General features: G+C 44.4%; 7 non-coding genes and 1 pseudogene across 7 annotated transcripts; all 8 read right to left on the bottom strand.

Moving 5' to 3' along the window:
- Positions 1-1,789: 1,789 nt before the first annotated feature.
- On the bottom strand, positions 1,790-1,977 carry LOC130347311 (U2 spliceosomal RNA). Its single transcript, XR_008885268.1, has one exon. It is a non-coding gene; the product is annotated as a U2 spliceosomal RNA (small nuclear RNA).
- Positions 1,978-9,737: 7,760 nt separating this feature from the next.
- On the bottom strand, positions 9,738-9,928 carry LOC130347320 (U2 spliceosomal RNA). Its single transcript, XR_008885272.1, has one exon. It is a non-coding gene; the product is annotated as a U2 spliceosomal RNA (small nuclear RNA).
- Positions 9,929-12,025: 2,097 nt separating this feature from the next.
- LOC130347310 (U2 spliceosomal RNA) lies at positions 12,026-12,216 on the bottom strand. Its single transcript, XR_008885267.1, has one exon. It is a non-coding gene; the product is annotated as a U2 spliceosomal RNA (small nuclear RNA).
- A 2,085-nt stretch (positions 12,217-14,301) lies between these two features.
- LOC130347366 (U2 spliceosomal RNA) lies at positions 14,302-14,492 on the bottom strand. Its single transcript, XR_008885314.1, has one exon. It is a non-coding gene; the product is annotated as a U2 spliceosomal RNA (small nuclear RNA).
- A 2,099-nt stretch (positions 14,493-16,591) lies between these two features.
- LOC130347354 (U2 spliceosomal RNA) lies at positions 16,592-16,782 on the bottom strand. Its single transcript, XR_008885303.1, has one exon. It is a non-coding gene; the product is annotated as a U2 spliceosomal RNA (small nuclear RNA).
- A 2,096-nt stretch (positions 16,783-18,878) lies between these two features.
- On the bottom strand, positions 18,879-19,069 carry LOC130347342 (U2 spliceosomal RNA). The gene has a single exon (XR_008885292.1). It is a non-coding gene; the product is annotated as a U2 spliceosomal RNA (small nuclear RNA).
- Positions 19,070-21,171: 2,102 nt separating this feature from the next.
- Positions 21,172-21,362, bottom strand: LOC130347330 (U2 spliceosomal RNA). Its single transcript, XR_008885281.1, has one exon. It is a non-coding gene; the product is annotated as a U2 spliceosomal RNA (small nuclear RNA).
- Positions 21,363-23,457: 2,095 nt separating this feature from the next.
- On the bottom strand, positions 23,458-23,612 carry LOC130347304 (U2 spliceosomal RNA; annotated as a pseudogene; the record flags this gene model as incomplete).

Genomic DNA, 23,612 nt, shown 5'->3' with positions numbered 1-23,612 from the left:
CTACCTTTGTTGCCTGCAGATGCCTCCTTGGCTGTCCCCAAACGGTATCAAACCAACACCCACGGGAAGCTGTAAGCATAGAGGACATGCCTGCACCCCATTGGACTTACCTGTGTGGGTTAAATCCGGGTTATTTGACAACCTATGGCGGTGATGGTTCTGCTCAGGCAGAGCAGTGCTGATGCTCCTCATAAAGCTGTCGCTGCTGTGAAGGTTCTAGGTGACATCACAAATCCCTTTGGTTACATACACAACAAAGCTGGGTTGTTGTTGTTTACACTCTGCAAGGCCTGTGGAAGTGAGTGACATCATAGCACTGTAGTTCTGAGGGTTCAAGATGGATGCAACAATCTCCTGTTGCTTCTATGAAGGCCGTAATAGACGACATCACCAAACAGCTCCATAGTCACATACACAGCAAAGGAGAGATGTTGTTTACACCTAGTGATGTCAGTGGTATTGAGTGACATCACAGCACAGTGCTAAGGCTCCTGGGCCTGGACACAGCAGCGGCTGCAATATCTCAACGGAGAATACGTTTATATCTATGTGTGTGTGTGCGCATATATATATATATATATATATATATATATATATATATATATATATATTTCTCCGCCGAAATCACTTTTAAACCCATTTCCACCTTTTTTTCCCTTCTCTTCCTCTTACTTTTTTTTCACGTTTTTTTACGTTTTTCTCCTTTTCGCCTCTTTTCTGGGCGTATTATTCTTCTTTTTCTTCTTTTTTTTCGTCTAATGCATACCCCATCAGTGCAGCAATGCTTATTCAATACCGCCAGCAGATGGAGACACTGGGGGATAATTTTCTAAGGATTTATACTGATTTTTCCTGTCTGAATTTGTCGCACAGAAAGTTGCAGGCCAAATATGTGTGACATTTCTGCGACTTTAGCTTCTAGAGCATTTTTACAACATTATACATAGGTGCTGAATACATAAAAAGCGACTGTTCAGCGACAGACAAGTCGCATCGGCTGAAAGTAGGCCAGAATGTCAGTCCATGTTGGAGCAGGTTTAGATACAGTCTAAAGCATAGATCTCAAAGTCTGTGCACAGAATTTAGCAAGGGCCTCGCACCTTCTGATGCATCAGGTAGGTGCACAATAGCATAGCCTAACCCTCTGTACTTTGGTCTATATTGATGCGGGACATAGACAGCCAGCTGATGACCAATCCATTAGTGCAATGGATGGCTGGAAGCATTTGTCTTTGCCTTTGCAATACCACAGAAGCAATGCATGGTCAATGTACAGCAATGACACACCTGTGTGAACAGCCAGGAGACCCCCCCCCCCCCCCCCCCATGTTATGTTACATAGTTACATAGTTAGTACGGTCGAAAAAAGACATATGTCCATCACGTTCAACCAGGGAATTAAGGGGTAGGGGTGTGGCGCGATATTGGGGAAGGGATGAGATTTTATATTTCTTCATAAGCATTAATCTTATTTTGTCAATTAGGAACATTCAGCACCCACCCGCTATCAAGGCAGCTGCCTATCATGTCATGCCCTACCTGCACAGGTGTGCTGGCTACTCAAATGATCCAATTAAGGAGGCCATTTAGTCAGCAGCAGCAGAAGTCCTGTGCCTGGACGCTCCAACAGGGGCCAGACACAAGCAGAAGCAGAAGCAGCAGAAGCAGCAGCAGCACCACCTTTTGTTTTTTGGCTGCAGCAGCAGCAAGGCCCACAGGGCTGGCTAGCTGGCTAGCCAGCAAGCAGGTAGCAATGAAAGTAGGAATCTTTCTTTTTAACCCTGTAAGGGGGTGGTGCACTGTACCCGAAGATACTGCCATATCGGGTCAATGCATAGGGCGACGGAAGCAAGCTTCGAAATCGGCCCCCGTTCTCAAAAATCCATTTAATATATGGTCCCCAGATAGGGGACGTATCAGATATTAAACTGATAAGAACAGATTTTTTTATTTTTTTTTTTTTTATCTAAAGCCGAGGAACGTGCTTTCGATTCACCCAAAGTGCAAGAAAAAGTGCAAACGTGTTACACTAAAAAAAACGTGCACAAAGGATGCGGTCTATCGCAAGCCCTTCTCCGATAGGAGAGAGGCCCCCCAACAAACCTTACCCTTCGCCTCCGGACCAAAAGGTACCTGCGAGGTTCCAGGTTCGATGTCCCTTTTCGCCGAAGCTACTAGGGGACCACAAATGCTCCCGGCATCCCCCTTGGCGTTAGCCAAGGTATCTGCCCGCAGAGCCGATTACGGTAGGTACCCTGCCAAAGCAGGAGTACCCGGGGTGTTTGCAGGGAGGTGCGGAACCTAATGGCCACACACACCTCCCCTAGACCGCCAGGAGGGACACCCAGAAGGGCTACCGCATCCTGACCAATCCTGTGAACACACAACACGCAAAAAGTGACACAGTGAGACAAAAAAGAAATAAATAAGTGAATGTGTGCAGATATACTGCCCGGACATCCGGCCGGATCTATAAAAATTTCTCTGATCCTAGCCAGAAGGCCGGGAATCAAGAGGTGAGTGCCACAAGGTGAAGAGATTATGGTGCCCGTGCTTCAACTCAGTGAGTCTATCCTCCCAGTGAGTTTCGGCACCTCGGGGTCACCACTCCCCGAGGCACAAAAGTACCTCGGCTCTAGACCCTCTCAGCCTCATGGCGAGACCCGGAGGGAACAGGTCACATCGGGGCAGCCGTCGAGCTGATTCCTCAGAACCAGCCCCGGAAAGCCCTGGTACACCTGCATCCTCCATGCAGCACCCATCCCCACCAGCCCCATACCGGCGTTACTGTCCACCGGCATGAAAACTGATAAGAACAGATTTTTTTTTTTTTTTTTTTTTTACATTTTTATTGAAAAAAACTCAAAAACTTAAATACATCACAAAAAATGTTTACAATACATCAAATACTGTTTTCCATAAATGTAAATTCCACATAGCTAATGCTTTTTTCTGCCCATCTCTCTTTTTATCAATTAAATAGTACAAGTAAACTTCACTGTATATCATCTTCAAACATTCTTTTTCACAAATAAAATCTCTTTTGAAGACAAGGATATTACGAACTTTCCATAATACATTTTTTGTACAGTTGATAAAAATCCACAAAATTCTCTCTTTTTCTTTCGTAACTCCATCACTTTTGCCATATAAAACAACTTCATGATTTAAAACTTTTAGACCTGTTAGGAATTTCAATAAAGAACCAATTAGTCTAAAAACCTTTTGTGCAAAATAACAATTCCAGAAAAGGTGCAAAACAGTTTCATCTATATTGCAATTATCCCGGGGACAGACACATACAGCATTTAGACCTCTTCTATATTGGAAAAATCTTACCGGAAGACACTCATGGATAATCATCCATGCTAAATCTTTGTGCTCATTAAAAAGATATGGCTCGTTTACCTTTTTCCATATTTGTACACACCTATTATAAGAAAAATTAGAGACCATACATATTTCTTCTTGCAAATTTAACTGTACTTCTATCTTGCGAGCATCCCTCAAGGTTAACAAGTCAAAGTCTTTAAGGTTATACATACGTATAATTTTTTCTAAGATGGCATAATGTTTAGGCGGAGTTAAAAGTACAGGAGAAGATAATGATAAAAACACCCATTCTCTTTTTCTAAAAATATGTCCCGCAGAGTACTTTAAAAAACAGGACCATACACTTTTCATAAAAAGTCCCCTAAAACACCAACTAAAAAACCTTAAGTATAAAAATTTTCTAATACAGGGAACCTGTTTTCCTCCATTTTTTTGTGACTTATACATAGTATCTCTTTTTAATTTTTCTGCTTTAGAACTCCATAGAAACTCAAAGAGAATCCTCTGAAGTTGCCTAGACATAAGTTCATTAGGAGGATAAATCATATTTAAATAGAGCATAATGGGTATTAGCATAGCCTTAATCACCAAAATTTTACCTTCTAAGGATAATTTCCTAAGGGACCAAAAGTCTACCTTTTTCTTTACCTTTTCTTTTACCATTAGCCAACTTTCCTCACCATTGTTATTTTTATCAAAGATGACTCCAAGGATTTTTATTTTTTCTGACTGTAATTTTAGGTTTGGTATTTGCACGTTTTCCCATTTACCTATATAAAAACAGTCACATTTAGATAAATTAAGTTTAAAAGCAGAAGCTTTACAAAAGAAATCAGTAACATCAACAACTCTTTGTAAAGAGAAGGCACTTTCACAAAAAACATTAATATCATCCATATAGCCACACACTTTAAGGGTGGCATTATTACCTCCAGGAACTGGCACTCCTTTTATTATTTTATCATTCCTTATTAAGTTTAACAGAGGTTCTATTGCACATATAAACAGTATAGGAGACAGAGGGCAGCCTTGCTTTACCCCTGATGATAAATTAATAAAATCTGTAAGGAAACCATTTATTAAAATCCTGCTAAAAGAACCTTTATATAAGAGAGCAATTTGCTTAATAAATATGTTAGGAAAACCCATGCGTTGTAAAACCATCCATAAAAAACAATGTGATACTCTATCGAACGCTTTATGAAAATCTAGAGATAGAATGGCTAGATTTTGATTCCGCTCTTGCTGATACCATATGACGTCCCTAATAGCATTTAAAGGTTCAGCTACACTCCTTCCTGGGACACCACATACCTGATCCACATGGATGACCTTGTACAAAAACGGCTTCATTCTGTTAACAAAAATTTTTGACATAATCTTATAATCAACATTAAGAAGCGTAATTGGTCTCCAATTTTCTAAGCTGTTCCTATCCCCCTTTTTGGGGATCAGAGACACTATACCACTCCTCCAAGATAAAGGTAGAACATCAGAATTAAAAGCCTCCTTAAAAATATTAAGCAAATCATCTTTAAAAATCTCCCAAAAGGTTTTATAAAACTCTACAGGAAGTCCATCAGAACCTGGTGTTTTACCTGTGGATAAACTTTTAGCAGCAATTTCTAATTCTTGGCATCTTACTTCTGTGCAAAGTGCATCTTGGTCCTCCTTACTTAAACCACAATCTAAAGTGCTTAGGAGAAAATTAGCAGCAGATATATCAATGGGCTTCTCATTAAATAGATCTTGATAAAAGGATTTAGCTTTGGATAACATTCCTACATTAGTAGTTTCATCCTCAATGTTAATCATTAACTTTTTTGTTTCCATTACCTTTTTAAAAAAGAATCTTGTACACTTTTCATCCTTCTCTTTACATTCAACTTTGGAGTTAAAAATGATTTCTTTCCCTTTGTTAGTTATAGCCTTCTGAATATCACTTTTAACACTTAAAATCAGATCGTCTACATATACACCCAGCTCTTTGAGTTGATAATAGGTTTGTAGTTTTGTGTTAAGATCTCTATACCATTTCAATTTCTCTTTTGTTTTTTTAACACCCATCTTAATAAAATACTCTTTAAATTTTACCTTGCAGAATTCCCACCATGCTAAAAGAGAATTAAAATTAGTCCTTGAGTTCTGCAATTTTTTAAAAAGATAGATAAAATTACATTTAATTTCTTCATCTTCAAGCAAAGAGACATTCAGACGCCAGACTCCTTTGGCTCTGCAAACCCCATCAAACTTACATGTAGCAGATAAAATCTTATGATCTGAAAAAAAGGTAGAAGTCAATTGCATATTCCCATAAAATGCAAATCCAGAAGCAAAAATATAATCAATCCTTGACATATAAAGGCTATTCCCCCAGGTATACCCAGGGTCATTAGGGAAAGAGGTTCTCCACAAATCTTTTAAATTAAAATCAACTATAAAATCCTTTAGTTGTTTTTCAGTCTTATCTTTCCTTTGTTCAGATCCTCCAGCCCGCTCCTCTCCTGCCATTATACAATTAAAATCACCAGCGATGATAAGCGGGGATGAACCCGGTAAATAAAACTGAATTTTCTCTAATAAATCAGATCTTTCATCCTTATCTGGAGAGGCATATACATTTAAAAGTCTCATATTCATGTCATTATAAATAATATGAACGAGCAGGGCTCTACCGGGTACAATGTCTGTGAAGGAGGTAACTTTATACTCACTGCTCTTGAACAGTATGCCAACACCAGTCACTTTCCTCTCATTATCCCCTGACCACACAGACGGGCCAAGAGTCCATTCAGATCTCAAAGATGAATAATTGATATCATAATCAATGGCACATTCCTGTAAAAATAAAATGTCTGTAGGCAAAGAAGACAAGAAAGAAAATAAAGCAGCCCTCCTCTCTGGGCTCTTCAAACTCCTCACATTGAAGGAGGAGATATTAACACTTGGTAGCTCCTGGGTCATTCATTATCCTCAGACAAAGAACCCCAATCTGTAGGTGGTGACACAAATTCCTCAATATTAACAGGGTCGGATGCTGTTATAACCTTTTGGCAGACAATCTCCACGTTCCCCTCGTCCGCACTAACTCGACCACTCCTTTTGATGTTAAGGCCCTTTTCCTCTTTCCGGTCTCTGCTTTTCCTCTTTCGCCGTTCTTCTACATCCATCTCCTCTGTATCCCTTCTGGGCGGTCCAGGACCCTCAACTTCCATGAGAGGAGAACCCCTCACTTCTGTCTCAGGTCCCACGACCTTCCCCGGGGACACAATGCTTTTGGAGACATGAGCCACAGCAGGTATCACAGGAATTCCGGTAGCAGAAGACTCAGGCATCACTTTCAGGGTGTGGGTCTTAGGCACAGGCACAGCATCCATGGAGCTCTTCCTCATCGAGGGACCAGCCGACGTAGCCACAATATTGGCCCAGGAGCGTTGAGGACAATCCTTAAAAGCGTGTCCTTTCTGCTTACACACATTACACAGAATCTCATTTTGACAGTCCAAAGTGGTGTGGCCTTTTTGGCCACATCTTTTGCAAATAACCACTTCCTCTTTGCAAGATTCTTGTGTATGACCATATTCATGGCATTTCCTGCAATAATACGGCATCCCAGGGTAGAATAAATAGCCACGTTTACGCCCAATTAAAAAATTTGCAGGTGGGCGACACAGACCTCCAATTCCTCTCACATCTTCTCTGAACTTAACAGCAAACTTATGCTTTCCAGTCCAAAAGTCCATTGCATTCATTATTTTATGAGAGTATTTGACTTCCGCACAATATTGGTTTAAAAATAAGACAATGTCTCTTATATCCACGTATGGATCGTGCATAGTAACCACCAGTGGAACATCGCCATTAGAATATAGAGCAATGAAAACAAGTCCTTTCATATCCTCCTCATTGGCAAGCTCCCGAACTTTCTCAAACATATGGTCACATGCAGATGCGGAAGTCAAGGTAAGAATGAAAAGTCCTTTACCTGGGTCTTTTAGGCAAAACACATCTTCTCTCTGAATGTGCAATAAATCCAGCATAATTCTCTTGACAAAAAATTCCAAAGTCATCTTCTCCTTTTTCTCCTCATCCACTTCAATACGGAAGGTGTTCTTAATCCGAGTTTCAGTATGCGCAGCAAACCTAAGGGTCGCCATGGGGGATCGCCTTCCCGTTCTTTGTAAGTCCTCCTCCTATAGCAGCATGAGGCTTAAGACGGCTAAAAAACCGCCGATGCCTCAAGGCCGAAGGTTCGACGAACTCAGAGCCCCTTGACAAGATACAAGATCTTAGCCAAAAGGCCGAGAAGCGATAACCGTGAAAGGGGCGGGCCCAACAAGGTCCCCTTCATGGGCACTATCACTGCTTGCTGTCAGGGAGGCTGCCAGACAATTTTCCATGCACACTCTGGGCTGGGGGGCAGTCAACCACCAGTACACACAGCAGAACCTAAACCCATACCATTATTGCTAAGCAGCAAGACAGGGGCCCATTGCACTCCCACGGGGCCTTTTTAAATGCAATCCATAACCCGGATTTGCCAGGAACCCTTCTTACTCCTCCTACTTGCATGTGACACTGGGCTTAGGATCTGCATAGGAAACACACACACAAGCACACACCTACCTTTGTTGCCTGCAGATGCCTCCTTGGCTGTCCCCAAACGGTATCAAACCAACACCCACGGGAAGCTGTAAGCATAGAGGACATGCCTGCACCCCATTGGACTTACCTGTGTGGGTTAAATCCGGGTTATTTGACAACCTATGGCGGTGATGGTTCTGCTCAGGCAGAGCAGTGCTGATGCTCCTCATAAAGCTGTCGCTGCTGTGAAGGTTCTAGGTGACATCACAAATCCCTTTGGTTACATACACAACAAAGCTGGGTTGTTGTTGTTTACACTCTGCAAGGCCTGTGGAAGTGAGTGACATCATAGCACTGTAGTTCTGAGGGTTCAAGATGGATGCAACAATCTCCTGTTGCTTCTATGAAGGCCGTAATAGACGACATCACCAAACAGCTCCATAGTCACATACACAGCAAAGGAGAGATGTTGTTTACACCTAGTGATGTCAGTGGTATTGAGTGACATCACAGCACAGTGCTAAGGCTCCTGGGCCTGGACACAGCAGCGGCTGCAATATCTCAACGGAGAATACGTTTATATCTATGTGTGTGTGTGCGCATATATATATATATATATATATATATATATATATATATATATATTCTCCGCCGAAATCACTTTTAAACCCATTTCCACCTTTTTTTCCCTTCTCTTCCTCTTACTTTTTTTTCACGTTTTTTTACGTTTTTCTCCTTTTCGCCTCTTTTCTGGGCGTATTATTCTTCTTTTTCTTCTTTTTTTTCGTCTAATGCATACCCCATCAGTGCAGCAATGCTTATTCAATACCGCCAGCAGATGGAGACACTGGGGGATAATTTTCTAAGGATTTATACTGATTTTTCCTGTCTGAATTTGTCGCACAGAAAGTTGCAGGCCAAATATGTGTGACATTTCTGCGACTTTAGCTTCTAGAGCATTTTTACAACATTATACATAGGTGCTGAATACATAAAAAGCGACTGTTCAGCGACAGACAAGTCGCATCGGCTGAAAGTAGGCCAGAATGTCAGTCCATGTTGGAGCAGGTTTAGATACAGTCTAAAGCATAGATCTCAAAGTCTGTGCACAGAATTTAGCAAGGGCCTCGCACCTTCTGATGCATCAGGTAGGTGCACAATAGCATAGCCTAACCCTCTGTACTTTGGTCTATATTGATGCGGGACATAGACAGCCAGCTGATGACCAATCCATTAGTGCAATGGATGGCTGGAAGCATTTGTCTTTGCCTTTGCAATACCACAGAAGCAATGCATGGTCAATGTACAGCAATGACACACCTGTGTGAACAGCCAGGAGACCCCCCCCCCCCCCCCCATGTTATGTTACATAGTTACATAGTTAGTACGGTCGAAAAAAGACATATGTCCATCACGTTCAACCAGGGAATTAAGGGGTAGGGGTGTGGCGCGATATTGGGGAAGGGATGAGATTTTATATTTCTTCATAAGCATTAATCTTATTTTGTCAATTAGGAACATTCAGCACCCACCCGCTATCAAGGCAGCTGCCTATCATGTCATGCCCTACCTGCACAGGTGTGCTGGCTACTCAAATGATCCAATTAAGGAGGCCATTTAGTCAGCAGCAGCAGAAGTCCTGTGCCTGGACGCTCCAACAGGGGCCAGACACAAGCAGAAGCAGAAGCAGCAGAAGCAGCAGCAGCACCACCTTTTGTTTTTTGGCTGCAGCAGCAGCAAGGCCCACAGGGCTGGCTAGCTGGCTAGCCAGCAAGCAGGTAGCAATGAAAGTAGGAATCTTTCTTTTTAACCCTGTAAGGGGGTGGTGCACTGTACCCGAAGATACTGCCATATCGGGTCAATGCATAGGGCGACGGAAGCAAGCTTCGAAATCGGCCCCCGTTCTCAAAAATCCATTTAATATATGGTCCCCAGATAGGGGACGTATCAGATATTAAACTGATAAGAACAGATACTACACTTGATCTTAGCCAAAAGGCCGAGAAGCGATAACCGTGAAAGGGGCGGGCCCAACAAGGTCCCCTTCATGGGCACTATCACTGCTTGCTGTCAGGGAGGCTGCCAGACAATTTTCCATGCACACTCTGGGCTGGGGGGCAGTCAACCACCAGTACACACAGCAGAACCTAAACCCATACCATTATTGCTAAGCAGCAAGACAGGGGCCCATTGCACTCCCACGGGGCCTTTTTAAATGCAATCCATAACCCGGATTTGCCAGGAACCCTTCTTACTCCTCCTACTTGCATGTGACACTGGGCTTAGGATCTGCATAGGAAACACACACACAAGCACACACCTACCTTTGTTGCCTGCAGATGCCTCCTTGGCTGTCCCCAAACGGTATCAAACCAACACCCACGGGAAGCTGTAAGCATAGAGGACATGCCTGCACCCCATTGGACTTACCTGTGTGGGTTAAATCCGGGTTATTTGACAACCTATGGCGGTGATGGTTCTGCTCAGGCAGAGCAGTGCTGATGCTCGTCATAAAGCTGTCGCTGCTGTGAAGGTTCTAGGTGACATCACAAATCCCTTTGGTTACATACACAACAAAGCTGGGTTGTTGTTGTTTACACTCTGCAAGGCCTGTGGAAGTGAGTGACATCATAGCACTGTAGTTCTGAGGGTTCAAGATGGATGCAACAATCTCCTGTTGCTTCTATGAAGGCCGTAATAGACGACATCACCAAACAGCTCCATAGTCACATACACAGCAAAGGAGAGATGTTGTTTACACCTAGTGATGTCAGTGGTATTGAGTGACATCACAGCACAGTGCTAAGGCTCCTGGGCCTGGACACAGCAGCGGCTGCAATATCTCAACGGAGAATACGTTTATATCTATGTGTGTGTGTGCGCATATATATATATATATATATATATATATATATATATATATATATTTCTCCGCCGAAATCACTTTTAAACCCATTTCCACCTTTTTTTCCCTTCTCTTCCTCTTACTTTTTTTTCACGTTTTTTTACGTTTTTCTCCTTTTCGCCTCTTTTCTGGGCGTATTATTCTTCTTTTTCTTCTTTTTTTTCGTCTAATGCATACCCCATCAGTGCAGCAATGCTTATTCAATACCGCCAGCAGATGGAGACACTGGGGGATAATTTTCTAAGGATTTATACTGATTTTTCCTGTCTGAATTTGTCGCACAGAAAGTTGCAGGCCAAATATGTGTGACATTTCTGCGACTTTAGCTTCTAGAGCATTTTTACAACATTATACATAGGTGCTGAATACATAAAAAGCGACTGTTCAGCGACAGACAAGTCGCATCGGCTGAAAGTAGGCCAGAATGTCAGTCCATGTTGGAGCAGGTTTAGATACAGTCTAAAGCATAGATCTCAAAGTCTGTGCACAGAATTTAGCAAGGGCCTCGCACCTTCTGATGCATCAGGTAGGTGCACAATAGCATAGCCTAACCCTCTGTACTTTGGTCTATATTGATGCGGGACATAGACAGCCAGCTGATGACCAATCCATTAGTGCAATGGATGGCTGGAAGCATTTGTCTTTGCCTTTGCAATACCACAGAAGCAATGCATGGTCAATGTACAGCAATGACACACCTGTGTGAACAGCCAGGAGACCCCCCCCCCCCCCCCCCCCCCATGTTATGTTACATAGTTACATAGTTAGTACGGTCGAAAAAAGACATATGTCCATCACGTTCAACCAGGGAATTAAGGGGTAGGGGTGTGGCGCGATATTGGGGAAGGGATGAGATTTTATATTTCTTCATAAGCATTAATCTTATTTTGTCAATTAGGAACATTCAGCACCCACCCGCTATCAAGGCAGCTGCCTATCATGTCATGCCCTACCTGCACAGGTGTGCTGGCTACTCAAATGATCCAATTAAGGAGGCCATTTAGTCAGCAGCAGCAGAAGTCCTGTGCCTGGACGCTCCAACAGGGGCCAGACACAAGCAGAAGCAGAAGCAGCAGAAGCAGCAGCAGCACCACCTTTTGTTTTTTGGCTGCAGCAGCAGCAAGGCCCACAGGGCTGGCTAGCTGGCTAGCCAGCAAGCAGGTAGCAATGAAAGTAGGAATCTTTCTTTTTAACCCTGTAAGGGGGTGGTGCACTGTACCCGAAGATACTGCCATATCGGGTCAATGCATAGGGCGACGGAAGCAAGCTTCGAAATCGGCCCCCGTTCTCAAAAATCCATTTAATATATGGTCCCCAGATAGGGGACGTATCAGATATTAAACTGATAAGAACAGATACTACACTTGATCTTAGCCAAAAGGCCGAGAAGCGATAACCGTGAAAGGGGCGGGCCCAACAAGGTCCCCTTCATGGGCACTATCACTGCTTGCTGTCAGGGAGGCTGCCAGACAATTTTCCATGCACACTCTGGGCTGGGGGGCAGTCAACCACCAGTACACACAGCAGAACCTAAACCCATACCATTATTGCTAAGCAGCAAGACAGGGGCCCATTGCACTCCCACGGGGCCTTTTTAAATGCAATCCATAACCCGGATTTGCCAGGAACCCTTCTTACTCCTCCTACTTGCATGTGACACTGGGCTTAGGATCTGCATAGGAAACACACACACAAGCACACACCTACCTTTGTTGCCTGCAGATGCCTCCTTGGCTGTCCCCAAACGGTATCAAACCAGCACCCACGGGAAGCTGTAAGCATAGAGGACATGCCTGCACCCCATTGGACTTACCTGTGTGGGTTAAATCCGGGTTATTTGACAACCTATGGCGGTGATGGTTCTGCTCAGGCAGAGCAGTGCTGATGCTCCTCATAAAGCTGTCGCTGCTGTGAAGGTTCTAGGTGACATCACAAATCCCTTTGGTTACATACACAACAAAGCTGGGTTGTTGTTGTTTACACTCTGCAAGGCCTGTGGAAGTGAGTGACATCATAGCACTGTAGTTCTGAGGGTTCAAGATGGATGCAACAATCTCCTGTTGCTTCTATGAAGGCCGTAATAGACGACATCACCAAACAGCTCCATAGTCACATACACAGCAAAGGAGAGATGTTGTTTACACCTAGTGATGTCAGTGGTATTGAGTGACATCACAGCACAGTGCTAAGGCTCCTGGGCCTGGACACAGCAGCGGCTGCAATATCTCAACGGAGAATACGTTTATATCTATGTGTGTGTGTGCGCACATATATATATATATATATATATATATATATATATATATATATTTCTCCGCCGAAATCACTTTTAAACCCATTTCCACCTTTTTTTCCCTTCTCTTCCTCTTACTTTTTTTTCACGTTTTTTTACGTTTTTCTCCTTTTCGCCTCTTTTCTGGGCGTATTATTCTTCTTTTTCTTCTTTTTTTTCGTCTAATGCATACCCCATCAGTGCAGCAATGCTTATTCAATACCGCCAGCAGATGGAGACACTGGGGGATAATTTTCTAAGGATTTATACTGATTTTTCCTGTCTGAATTTGTCGCACAGAAAGTTGCAGGCCAAATATGTGTGACATTTCTGCGACTTTAGCTTCTAGAGCATTTTTACAACATTATACATAGGTGCTGAATACATAAAAAGCGACTGTTCAGCGACAGACAAGTCGCATCGGCTGAAAGTAGGCCAGAATGTCAGTCCATGTTGGAGCAGGTTTAGATACAGTCTAAAGCATAGATCTCAAAGTCTGTGCACAGAATTTAGCAAGGGCCTCGCACCTTCTGATGCATCAGGTAGGTGCACAATAGCATAGCCTAACCCTCTGTACTTTGGTCTATATTGATGCGGGACATAGACAGCCAGCTGATGACCAATCCATTAGTGCAATGGATGGCTGGAAGCATTTGTCTTTGCCTTTGCAATACCACAGAAGCAATGCATGGTCAATGTACAGCAATGACACACCTGTGTGAACAGCCAGGAGACCCCCCCCCCATGTTATGTTACATAGTTACATAGTTAGTACGGTCGAAAAAAGACATATGTCCATCACGTTCAACCAGGGAATTAAGGGGTAGGGGTGTGGCGCGATATTGGGGAAGGGATGAGATTTTATATTTCTTCATAAGCATTAATCTTATTTTGTCAATTAGGAACATTCAGCACCCACCCGCTATCAAGGCAGCTGCCTATCATGTCATGCCCTACCTGCACAGGTGTGCTGGCTACTCAAATGATCCAATTAAGGAGGCCATTTAGTCAGCAGCAGCAGAAGTCCTGTGCCTGGACGCTCCAACAGGGGCCAGACACAAGCAGAAGCAGAAGCAGCAGAAGCAGCAGCAGCACCACCTTTTGTTTTTTGGCTGCAGCAGCAGCAAGGCCCACAGGGCTGGCTAGCTGGCTAGCCAGCAAGCAGGTAGCAATGAAAGTAGGAATCTTTCTTTTTAACCCTGTAAGGGGGTGGTGCACTGTACCCGAAGATACTGCCATATCGGGTCAATGCATAGGGCGACGGAAGCAAGCTTCGAAATCGGCCCCCGTTCTCAAAAATCCATTTAATATATGGTCCCCAGATAGGGGACGTATCAGATATTAAACTGATAAGAACAGATACTACACTTGATCTTAGCCAAAAGGCCGAGAAGCGATAACCGTGAAAGGGGCGGGCCCAACAAGGTCCCCTTCATGGGCACTATCACTGCTTGCTGTCAGGGAGGCTGCCAGACAATTTTCCATGCACACTCTGGGCTGGGGGGCAGTCAACCACCAGTACACACAGCAGAACCTAAACCCATACCATTATTGCTAAGCAGCAAGACAGGGGCCCATTGCACTCCCACGGGGCCTTTTTAAATGCAATCCATAACCCGGATTTGCCAGGAACCCTTCTTACTCCTCCTACTTGCATGTGACACTGGGCTTAGGATCTGCATAGGAAACACACACACAAGCACACACCTACCTTTGTTGCCTGCAGATGCCTCCTTGGCTGTCCCCAAACGGTATCAAACCAACACCCACGGGAAGCTGTAAGCATAGAGGACATGCCTGCACCCCATTGGACTTACCTGTGTGGGTTAAATCCGGGTTATTTGACAACCTATGGCGGTGATGGTTCTGCTCAGGCAGAGCAGTGCTGATGCTCCTCATAAAGCTGTCGCTGCTGTGAAGGTTCTAGGTGACATCACAAATCCCTTTGGTTACATACACAACAAAGCTGGGTTGTTGTTGTTTACACTCTGCAAGGCCTGTGGAAGTGAGTGACATCATAGCACTGTAGTTCTGAGGGTTCAAGATGGATGCAACAATCTCCTGTTGCTTCTATGAAGGCCGTAATAGACGACATCACCAAACAGCTCCATAGTCACATACACAGCAAAGGAGAGATGTTGTTTACACCTAGTGATGTCAGTGGTATTGAGTGACATCACAGCACAGTGCTAAGGCTCCTGGGCCTGGACACAGCAGCGGCTGCAATATCTCAACGGAGAATACGTTTATATCTATGTGTGTGTGTGCGCGTATATATATATATATATATATATATATATATATATATATATATATATATTCTCCGCCGAAATCACTTTTAAACCCATTTCCACCTTTTTTTCCCTTCTCTTCCTCTTACTTTTTTTTCACGTTTTTTTACGTTTTTCTCCTTTTCGCCTCTTTTCTGGGCGTATTATTCTTCTTTTTCTTCTTTTTTTTCGTCTAATGCATACCCCATCAGTGCAGCAATGCTTATTCAATACCGCCAGCAGATGGAGACACTGGGGGATAATTTTCTAAGGATTTATACTGATTTTTCCTGTCTGAATTTGTCGCACAGAAAGTTGCAGGCCAAATATGTGTGACATTTCTGCGACTTTAGCTTCTAGAGCATTTTTACAACATTATACATAGGTGCTGAATACATAAAAAGCGACTGTTCAGCGACAGACAAGTCGCATCGGCTGAAAGTAGGCCAGAATGTCAGTCCATGTTGGAGCAGGTTTAGATACAGTCTAAAGCATAGATCTCAAAGTCTGTGCACAGAATTTAGCAAGGGCCTCGCACCTTCTGATGCATCAGGTAGGTGCACAATAGCATAGCCTAACCCTCTGTACTTTGGTCTATATTGATGCGGGACATAGACAGCCAGCTGATGACCAATCCATTAGTGCAATGGATGGCTGGAAGCATTTGTCTTTGCCTTTGCAATACCACAGAAGCAATGCATGGTCAATGTACAGCAATGACACACCTGTGTGAACAGCCAGGAGACCCCCCCCCCCCCCCCCCCATGTTATGTTACATAGTTACATAGTTAGTACGGTCGAAAAAAGACATATGTCCATCACGTTCAACCAGGGAATTAAGGGGTAGGGGTGTGGCGCGATATTGGGGAAGGGATGAGATTTTATATTTCTTCATAAGCATTAATCTTATTTTGTCAATTAGGAACATTCAGCACCCACCCGCTATCAAGGCAGCTGCCTATCATGTCATGCCCTACCTGCACAGGTGTGCTGGCTACTCAAATGATCCAATTAAGGAGGCCATTTAGTCAGCAGCAGCAGAAGTCCTGTGCCTGGACGCTCCAACAGGGGCCAGACACAAGCAGAAGCAGAAGCAGCAGAAGCAGCAGCAGCACCACCTTTTGTTTTTTGGCTGCAGCAGCAGCAAGGCCCACAGGGCTGGCTAGCTGGCTAGCCAGCAAGCAGGTAGCAATGAAAGTAGGAATCTTTCTTTTTAACCCTGTAAGGGGGTGGTGCACTGTACCCGAAGATACTGCCATATCGGGTCAATGCATAGGGCGACGGAAGCAAGCTTCGAAATCGGCCCCCGTTCTCAAAAATCCATTTAATATATGGTCCCCAGATAGGGGACGTATCAGATATTAAACTGATAAGAACAGATACTACACTTGATCTTAGCCAAAAGGCCGAGAAGCGATAACCGTGAAAGGGGCGGGCCCAACAAGGTCCCCTTCATGGGCACTATCACTGCTTGCTGTCAGGGAGGCTGCCAGACAATTTTCCATGCACACTCTGGGCTGGGGGGCAGTCAACCACCAGTACACACAGCAGAACCTAAACCCATACCATTATTGCTAAGCAGCAAGACAGGGGCCCATTGCACTCCCACGGGGCCTTTTTAAATGCAATCCATAACCCGGATTTGCCAGGAACCCTTCTTACTCCTCCTACTTGCATGTGACACTGGGCTTAGGATCTGCATAGGAAACACACACACAAGCACACACCTACCTTTGTTGCCTGCAGATGCCTCCTTGGCTGTCCCCAAACGGTATCAAACCAACACCCACGGGAAGCTGTAAGCATAGAGGACATGCCTGCACCCCATTAGACTTACCTGTGTGGGTTAAATCCGGGTTATTTGACAACCTATGGCGGTGATGGTTCTGCTCAGGCAGAGCAGTGCTGATGCTCCTCATAAAGCTGTCGCTGCTGTGAAGGTTCTAGGTGACATCACAAATCCCTTTGGTTACATACACAACAAAGCTGGGTTGTTGTTGTTTACACTCTGCAAGGCCTGTGGAAGTGAGTGACATCATAGCACTGTAGTTCTGAGGGTTCAAGATGGATGCAACAATCTCCTGTTGCTTCTATGAAGGCCGTAATAGACGACATCACCAAACAGCTCCATAGTCACATACACAGCAAAGGAGAGATGTTGTTTACACCTAGTGATGTCAGTGGTATTGAGTGACATCACAGCACAGTGCTAAGGCTCCTGGGCCTGGACACAGCAGCGGCTGCAATATCTCAACGGAGAATACGTTTATATCTATGTGTGTGTGTGCGCATATATATATATATATATATATATATATATATATATATATATATATTTCTCCGCCGAAATCACTTTTAAACCCATTTCCACCTTTTTTTCCCTTCTCTTCCTCTTACTTTTTTTTCACGTTTTTTTACGTTTTTCTCCTTTTCGCCTCTTTTCTGGGCGTATTATTCTTCTTTTTCTTCTTTTTTTTCGTCTAATGCATACCCCATCAGTGCAGCAATGCTTATTCAATACCGCCAGCAGATGGAGACACTGGGGGATAATTTTCTAAGGATTTATACTGATTTTTCCTGTCTGAATTTGTCGCACAGAAAGTTGCAGGCCAAATATGTGTGACATTTCTGCGACTTTAGCTTCTAGAGCATTTTTACAACATTATACATAGGTGCTGAATACATAAAAAGCGACTGTTCAGCGACAGACAAGTCGCATCGGCTGAAAGTAGGCCAGAATGTCAGTCCATGTTGGAGCAGGTTTAGATACAGTCTAAAGCATAGATCTCAAAGTCTGTGCACAGAATTTAGCAAGGGCCTCGCACCTTCTGATGCATCAGGTAGGTGCACAATAGCATAGCCTAACCCTCTGTACTTTGGTCTATATTGATGCGGGACATAGACAGCCAGCTGATGACCAATCCATTAGTGCAATGGATGGCTGGAAGCATTTGTCTTTGCCTTTGCAATACCACAGAAGCAATGCATGGTCAATGTACAGCAATGACACACCTGTGTGAACAGCCAGGAGACCCCCCCCCCCCCCCCCCCATGTTATGTTACATAGTTACATAGTTAGTACGGTCGAAAAAAGACATATGTCCATCACGTTCAACCAGGGAATTAAGGGGTAGGGGTGTGGCGCGATATTGGGGAAGGGATGAGATTTTATATTTCTTCATAAGCATTAATCTTATTTTGTCAATTAGGAACATTCAGCACCCACCCGCTATCAAGGCAGCTGCCTATCATGTCATGCCCTACCTGCACAGGTGTGCTGGCTACTCAAATGATCCAATTAAGGAGGCCATTTAGTCAGCAGCAGCAGAAGTCCTGTGCCTGGACGCTCCAACAGGGGCCAGACACAAGCAGAAGCAGAAGCAGCAGAAGCAGCAGCAGCACCACCTTTTGTTTTTTGGCTGCAGCAGCAGCAAGGCCCACAGGGCTGGCTAGCTGGCTAGCCAGCAAGCAGGTAGCAATGAAAGTAGGAATCTTTCTTTTTAACCCTGTAAGGGGGTGGTGCACTGTACCCGAAGATACTGCCATATCGGGTCAATGCATAGGGCGACGGAAGCAAGCTTCGAAATCGGCCCCCGTTCTCAAAAATCCATTTAATATATGGTCCCCAGATAGGGGACGTATCAGATATTAAACTGATAAGAACAGATACTACACTTGATCTTAGCCAAAAGGCCGAGAAGCGATAACCGTGAAAGGGGCGGGCCCAACAAGGTCCCCTTCATGGGCACTATCACTGCTTGCTGTCAGGGAGGCTGCCAGACAATTTTCCATGCACACTCTGGGCTGGGGGGCAGTCAACCACCAGTACACACAGCAGAACCTAAACCCATACCATTATTGCTAAGCAGCAAGACAGGGGCCCATTGCACTCCCACGGGGCCTTTTTAAATGCAATCCATAACCCGGATTTGCCAGGAACCCTTCTTACTCCTCCTACTTGCATGTGACACTGGGCTTAGGATCTGCATAGGAAACACACACACAAGCACACACCTACCTTTGTTGCCTGCAGATGCCTCCTTGGCTGTCCCCAAACGGTATCAAACCAACACCCACGGGAAGCTGTAAGCATAGAGGACATGCCTGCACCCCATTGGACTTACCTGTGTGGGTTAAATCCGGGTTATTTGACAACCTATGGCGGTGATGGTTCTGCTCAGGCAGAGCAGTGCTGATGCTCCTCATAAAGCTGTCGCTGCTGTGAAGGTTCTAGGTGACATCACAAATCCCTTTGGTTACATACACAACAAAGCTGGGTTGTTGTTGTTTACACTCTGCAAGGCCTGTGGAAGTGAGTGACATCATAGCACTGTAGTTCTGAGGGTTCAAGATGGATGCAACAATCTCCTGTTGCTTCTATGAAGGCCGTAATAGACGACATCACCAAACAGCTCCATAGTCACATACACAGCAAAGGAGAGATGTTGTTTACACCTAGTGATGTCAGTGGTATTGAGTGACATCACAGCACAGTGCTAAGGCTCCTGGGCCTGGACACAGCAGCGGCTGCAATATCTCAACGGAGAATACGTTTATATCTATGTGTGTGTGTGCGCATATATATATATATATATATATATATATATATATATATATATATATATATTCTCCGCCGAAATCACTTTTAAACCCATTTCCACCTTTTTTTCCCTTCTCTTCCTCTTACTTTTTTTTCACGTTTTTTTACGTTTTTCTCCTTTTCGCCTCTTTTCTGGGCGTATTATTCTTCTTTTTCTTCTTTTTTTTCGTCTAATGCATACCCCATCAGTGCAGCAATGCTTATTCAATACCGCCAGCAGATGGAGACACTGGGGGATAATTTTCTAAGGATTTATACTGATTTTTCCTGTCTGAATTTGTCGCACAGAAAGTTGCAGGCCAAATATGTGTGACATTTCTGCGACTTTAGCTTCTAGAGCATTTTTACAACATTATACATAGGTGCTGAATACATAAAAAGCGACTGTTCAGCGACAGACAAGTCGCATCGGCTGAAAGTAGGCCAGAATGTCAGTCCATGTTGGAGCAGGTTTAGATACAGTCTAAAGCATAGATCTCAAAGTCTGTGCACAGAATTTAGCAAGGGCCTCGCACCTTCTGATGCATCAGGTAGGTGCACAATAGCATAGCCTAACCCTCTGTACTTTGGTCTATATTGATGCGGGACATAGACAGCCAGCTGATGACCAATCCATTAGTGCAATGGATGGCTGGAAGCATTTGTCTTTGCCTTTGCAATACCACAGAAGCAATGCATGGTCAATGTACAGCAATGACACACCTGTGTGAACAGCCAGGAGACCCCCCCCCCCCCCCCCCCCCCATGTTATGTTACATAGTTACATAGTTAGTACGGTCGAAAAAAGACATATGTCCATCACGTTCAACCAGGGAATTAAGGGGTAGGGGTGTGGCGCGATATTGGGGAAGGGATGAGATTTTATATTTCTTCATAAGCATTAATCTTATTTTGTCAATTAGGAACATTCAGCACCCACCCGCTATCAAGGCAGCTGCCTATCATGTCATGCCCTACCTGCACAGGTGTGCTGGCTACTCAAATGATCCAATTAAGGAGGCCATTTAGTCAGCAGCAGCAGAAGTCCTGTGCCTGGACGCTCCAACAGGGGCCAGACACAAGCAGAAGCAGAAGCAGCAGAAGCAGCAGCAGCACCACCTTTTGTTTTTTGGCTGCAGCAGCAGCAAGGCCCACAGGGCTGGCTAGCTGGCTAGCCAGCAAGCAGGTAGCAATGAAAGTAGGAATCTTTCTTTTTAACCCTGTAAGGGGGTGGTGCACTGTACCCGAAGATACTGCCATATCGGGTCAATGCATAGGGCGACGGAAGCAAGCTTCGAAATCGGCCCCCGTTCTCAAAAATCCATTTAATATATGGTCCCCAGATAGGGGACGTATCAGATATTAAACTGATAAGAACAGATACTACACTTGATCTTAGCCAAAAGGCCGAGAAGCGATAACCGTGAAAGGGGCGGGCCCAACAAGGTCCCCTTCATGGGCACTATCACTGCTTGCTGTCAGGGAGGCTGCCAGACAATTTTCCATGCACACTCTGGGCTGGGGGGCAGTCAACCACCAGTACACACAGCAGAACCTAAACCCATACCATTATTGCTAAGCAGCAAGACAGGGGCCCATTGCACTCCCACGGGGCCTTTTTAAATGCAATCCATAACCCGGATTTGCCAGGAACCCTTCTTACTCCTCCTACTTGCATGTGACACTGGGCTTAGGATCTGCATAGGAAACACACACACAAGCACACACCTACCTTTGTTGCCTGCAGATGCCTCCTTGGCTGTCCCCAAACGGTATCAAACCAACACCCACGGGAAGCTGTAAGCATAGAGGACATGCCTGCACCCCATTGGACTTACCTGTGTGGGTTAAATCCGGGTTATTTGACAACCTATGGCGGTGATGGTTCTGCTCAGGCAGAGCAGTGCTGATGCTCCTCATAAAGCTGTCGCTGCTGTGAAGGTTCTAGGTGACATCACAAATCCCTTTGGTTACATACACAACAAAGCTGGGTTGTTGTTGTTTACACTCTGCAAGGCCTGTGGAAGTGAGTGACATCATAGCACTGTAGTTCTGAGGGTTCAAGATGGATGCAACAATCTCCTGTTGCTTCTATGAAGGCCGTAATAGACGACATCACCAAACAGCTCCATAGTCACATACACAGCAAAGGAGAGATGTTGTTTACACCTAGTGATGTCAGTGGTATTGAGTGACATCACAGCACAGTGCTAAGGCTCCTGGGCCTGGACACAGCAGCGGCTGCAATATCTCAACGGAGAATACGTTTATATCTATGTGTGTGTGTGCGCATATATATATATATATATATATATATATATATATATATATATATATATCTCCGCCGAAATCACTTTTAAACCCATTTCCACCTTTTTTTCCCTTCTCTTCCTCTTACTTTTTTTTCACGTTTTTTTACGTTTTTCTCCTTTTCGCCTCTTTTCTGGGCGTATTATTCTTCTTTTTCTTCTTTTTTTTCGTCTAATGCATACCCCATCAGTGCAGCAATGCTTATTCAATACCGCCAGCAGATGGAGACACTGGGGGATAATTTTCTAAGGATTTATACTGATTTTTCCTGTCTGAATTTGTCGCACAGAAAGTTGCAGGCCAAATATGTGTGACATTTCTGCGACTTTAGCTTCTAGAGCATTTTTACAACATTATACATAGGTGCTGAATACATAAAAAGCGACTGTTCAGCGACAGACAAGTCGCATCGGCTGAAAGTAGGCCAGAATGTCAGTCCATGTTGGAGCAGGTTTAGATACAGTCTAAAGCATAGATCTCAAAGTCTGTGCACAGAATTTAGCAAGGGCCTCGCACCTTCTGATGCATCAGGTAGGTGCACAATAGCATAGCCTAACCCTCTGTACTTTGGTCTATATTGATGCGGGACATAGACAGCCAGCTGATGACCAATCCATTAGTGCAATGGATGGCTGGAAGCATTTGTCTTTGCCTTTGCAATACCACAGAAGCAATGCATGGTCAATGTACAGCAATGACACACCTGTGTGAACAGCCAGGAGACCCCCCCCCCCCCCCCCCATGTTATGTTACATAGTTACATAGTTAGTACGGTCGAAAAAAGACATATGTCCATCACGTTCAACCAGGGAATTAAGGGGTAGGGGTGTGGCGCGATATTGGGGAAGGGATGAGATTTTATATTTCTTCATAAGCATTAATCTTATTTTGTCAATTAGGAACATTCAGCACCCACCCGCTATCAAGGCAGCTGCCTATCATGTCATGCCCTACCTGCACAGGTGTGCTGGCTACTCAAATGATCCAATTAAGGAGGCCATTTAGTCAGCAGCAGCAGAAGTCCTGTGCCTGGACGCTCCAACAGGGGCCAGACACAAGCAGAAGCAGAAGCAGCAGAAGCAGCAGCAGCACCACCTTTTGTTTTTTGGCTGCAGCAGCAGCAAGGCCCACAGGGCTGGCTAGCTGGCTAGCCAGCAAGCAGGTAGCAATGAAAGTAGGAATCTTTCTTTTTAACCCTGTAAGGGGGTGGTGCACTGTACCCGAAGATACTGCCATATCGGGTCAATGCATAGGGCGACGGAAGCAAGCTTCGAAATCGGCCCCCGTTCTCAAAAATCCATTTAATATATGGTCCCCAGATAGGGGACGTATCAGATATTAAACTGATAAGAACAGATA

This window comes from Hyla sarda, unplaced genomic scaffold (assembly GCF_029499605.1).
Source record: "Hyla sarda isolate aHylSar1 unplaced genomic scaffold, aHylSar1.hap1 scaffold_834, whole genome shotgun sequence".
Taxonomy (NCBI): Eukaryota; Metazoa; Chordata; class Amphibia; order Anura; family Hylidae; genus Hyla; species Hyla sarda.
The sequence above is the reverse complement of the archived record's forward strand: the minus strand, read 5'-3'. Positions and strand labels throughout refer to the sequence as shown.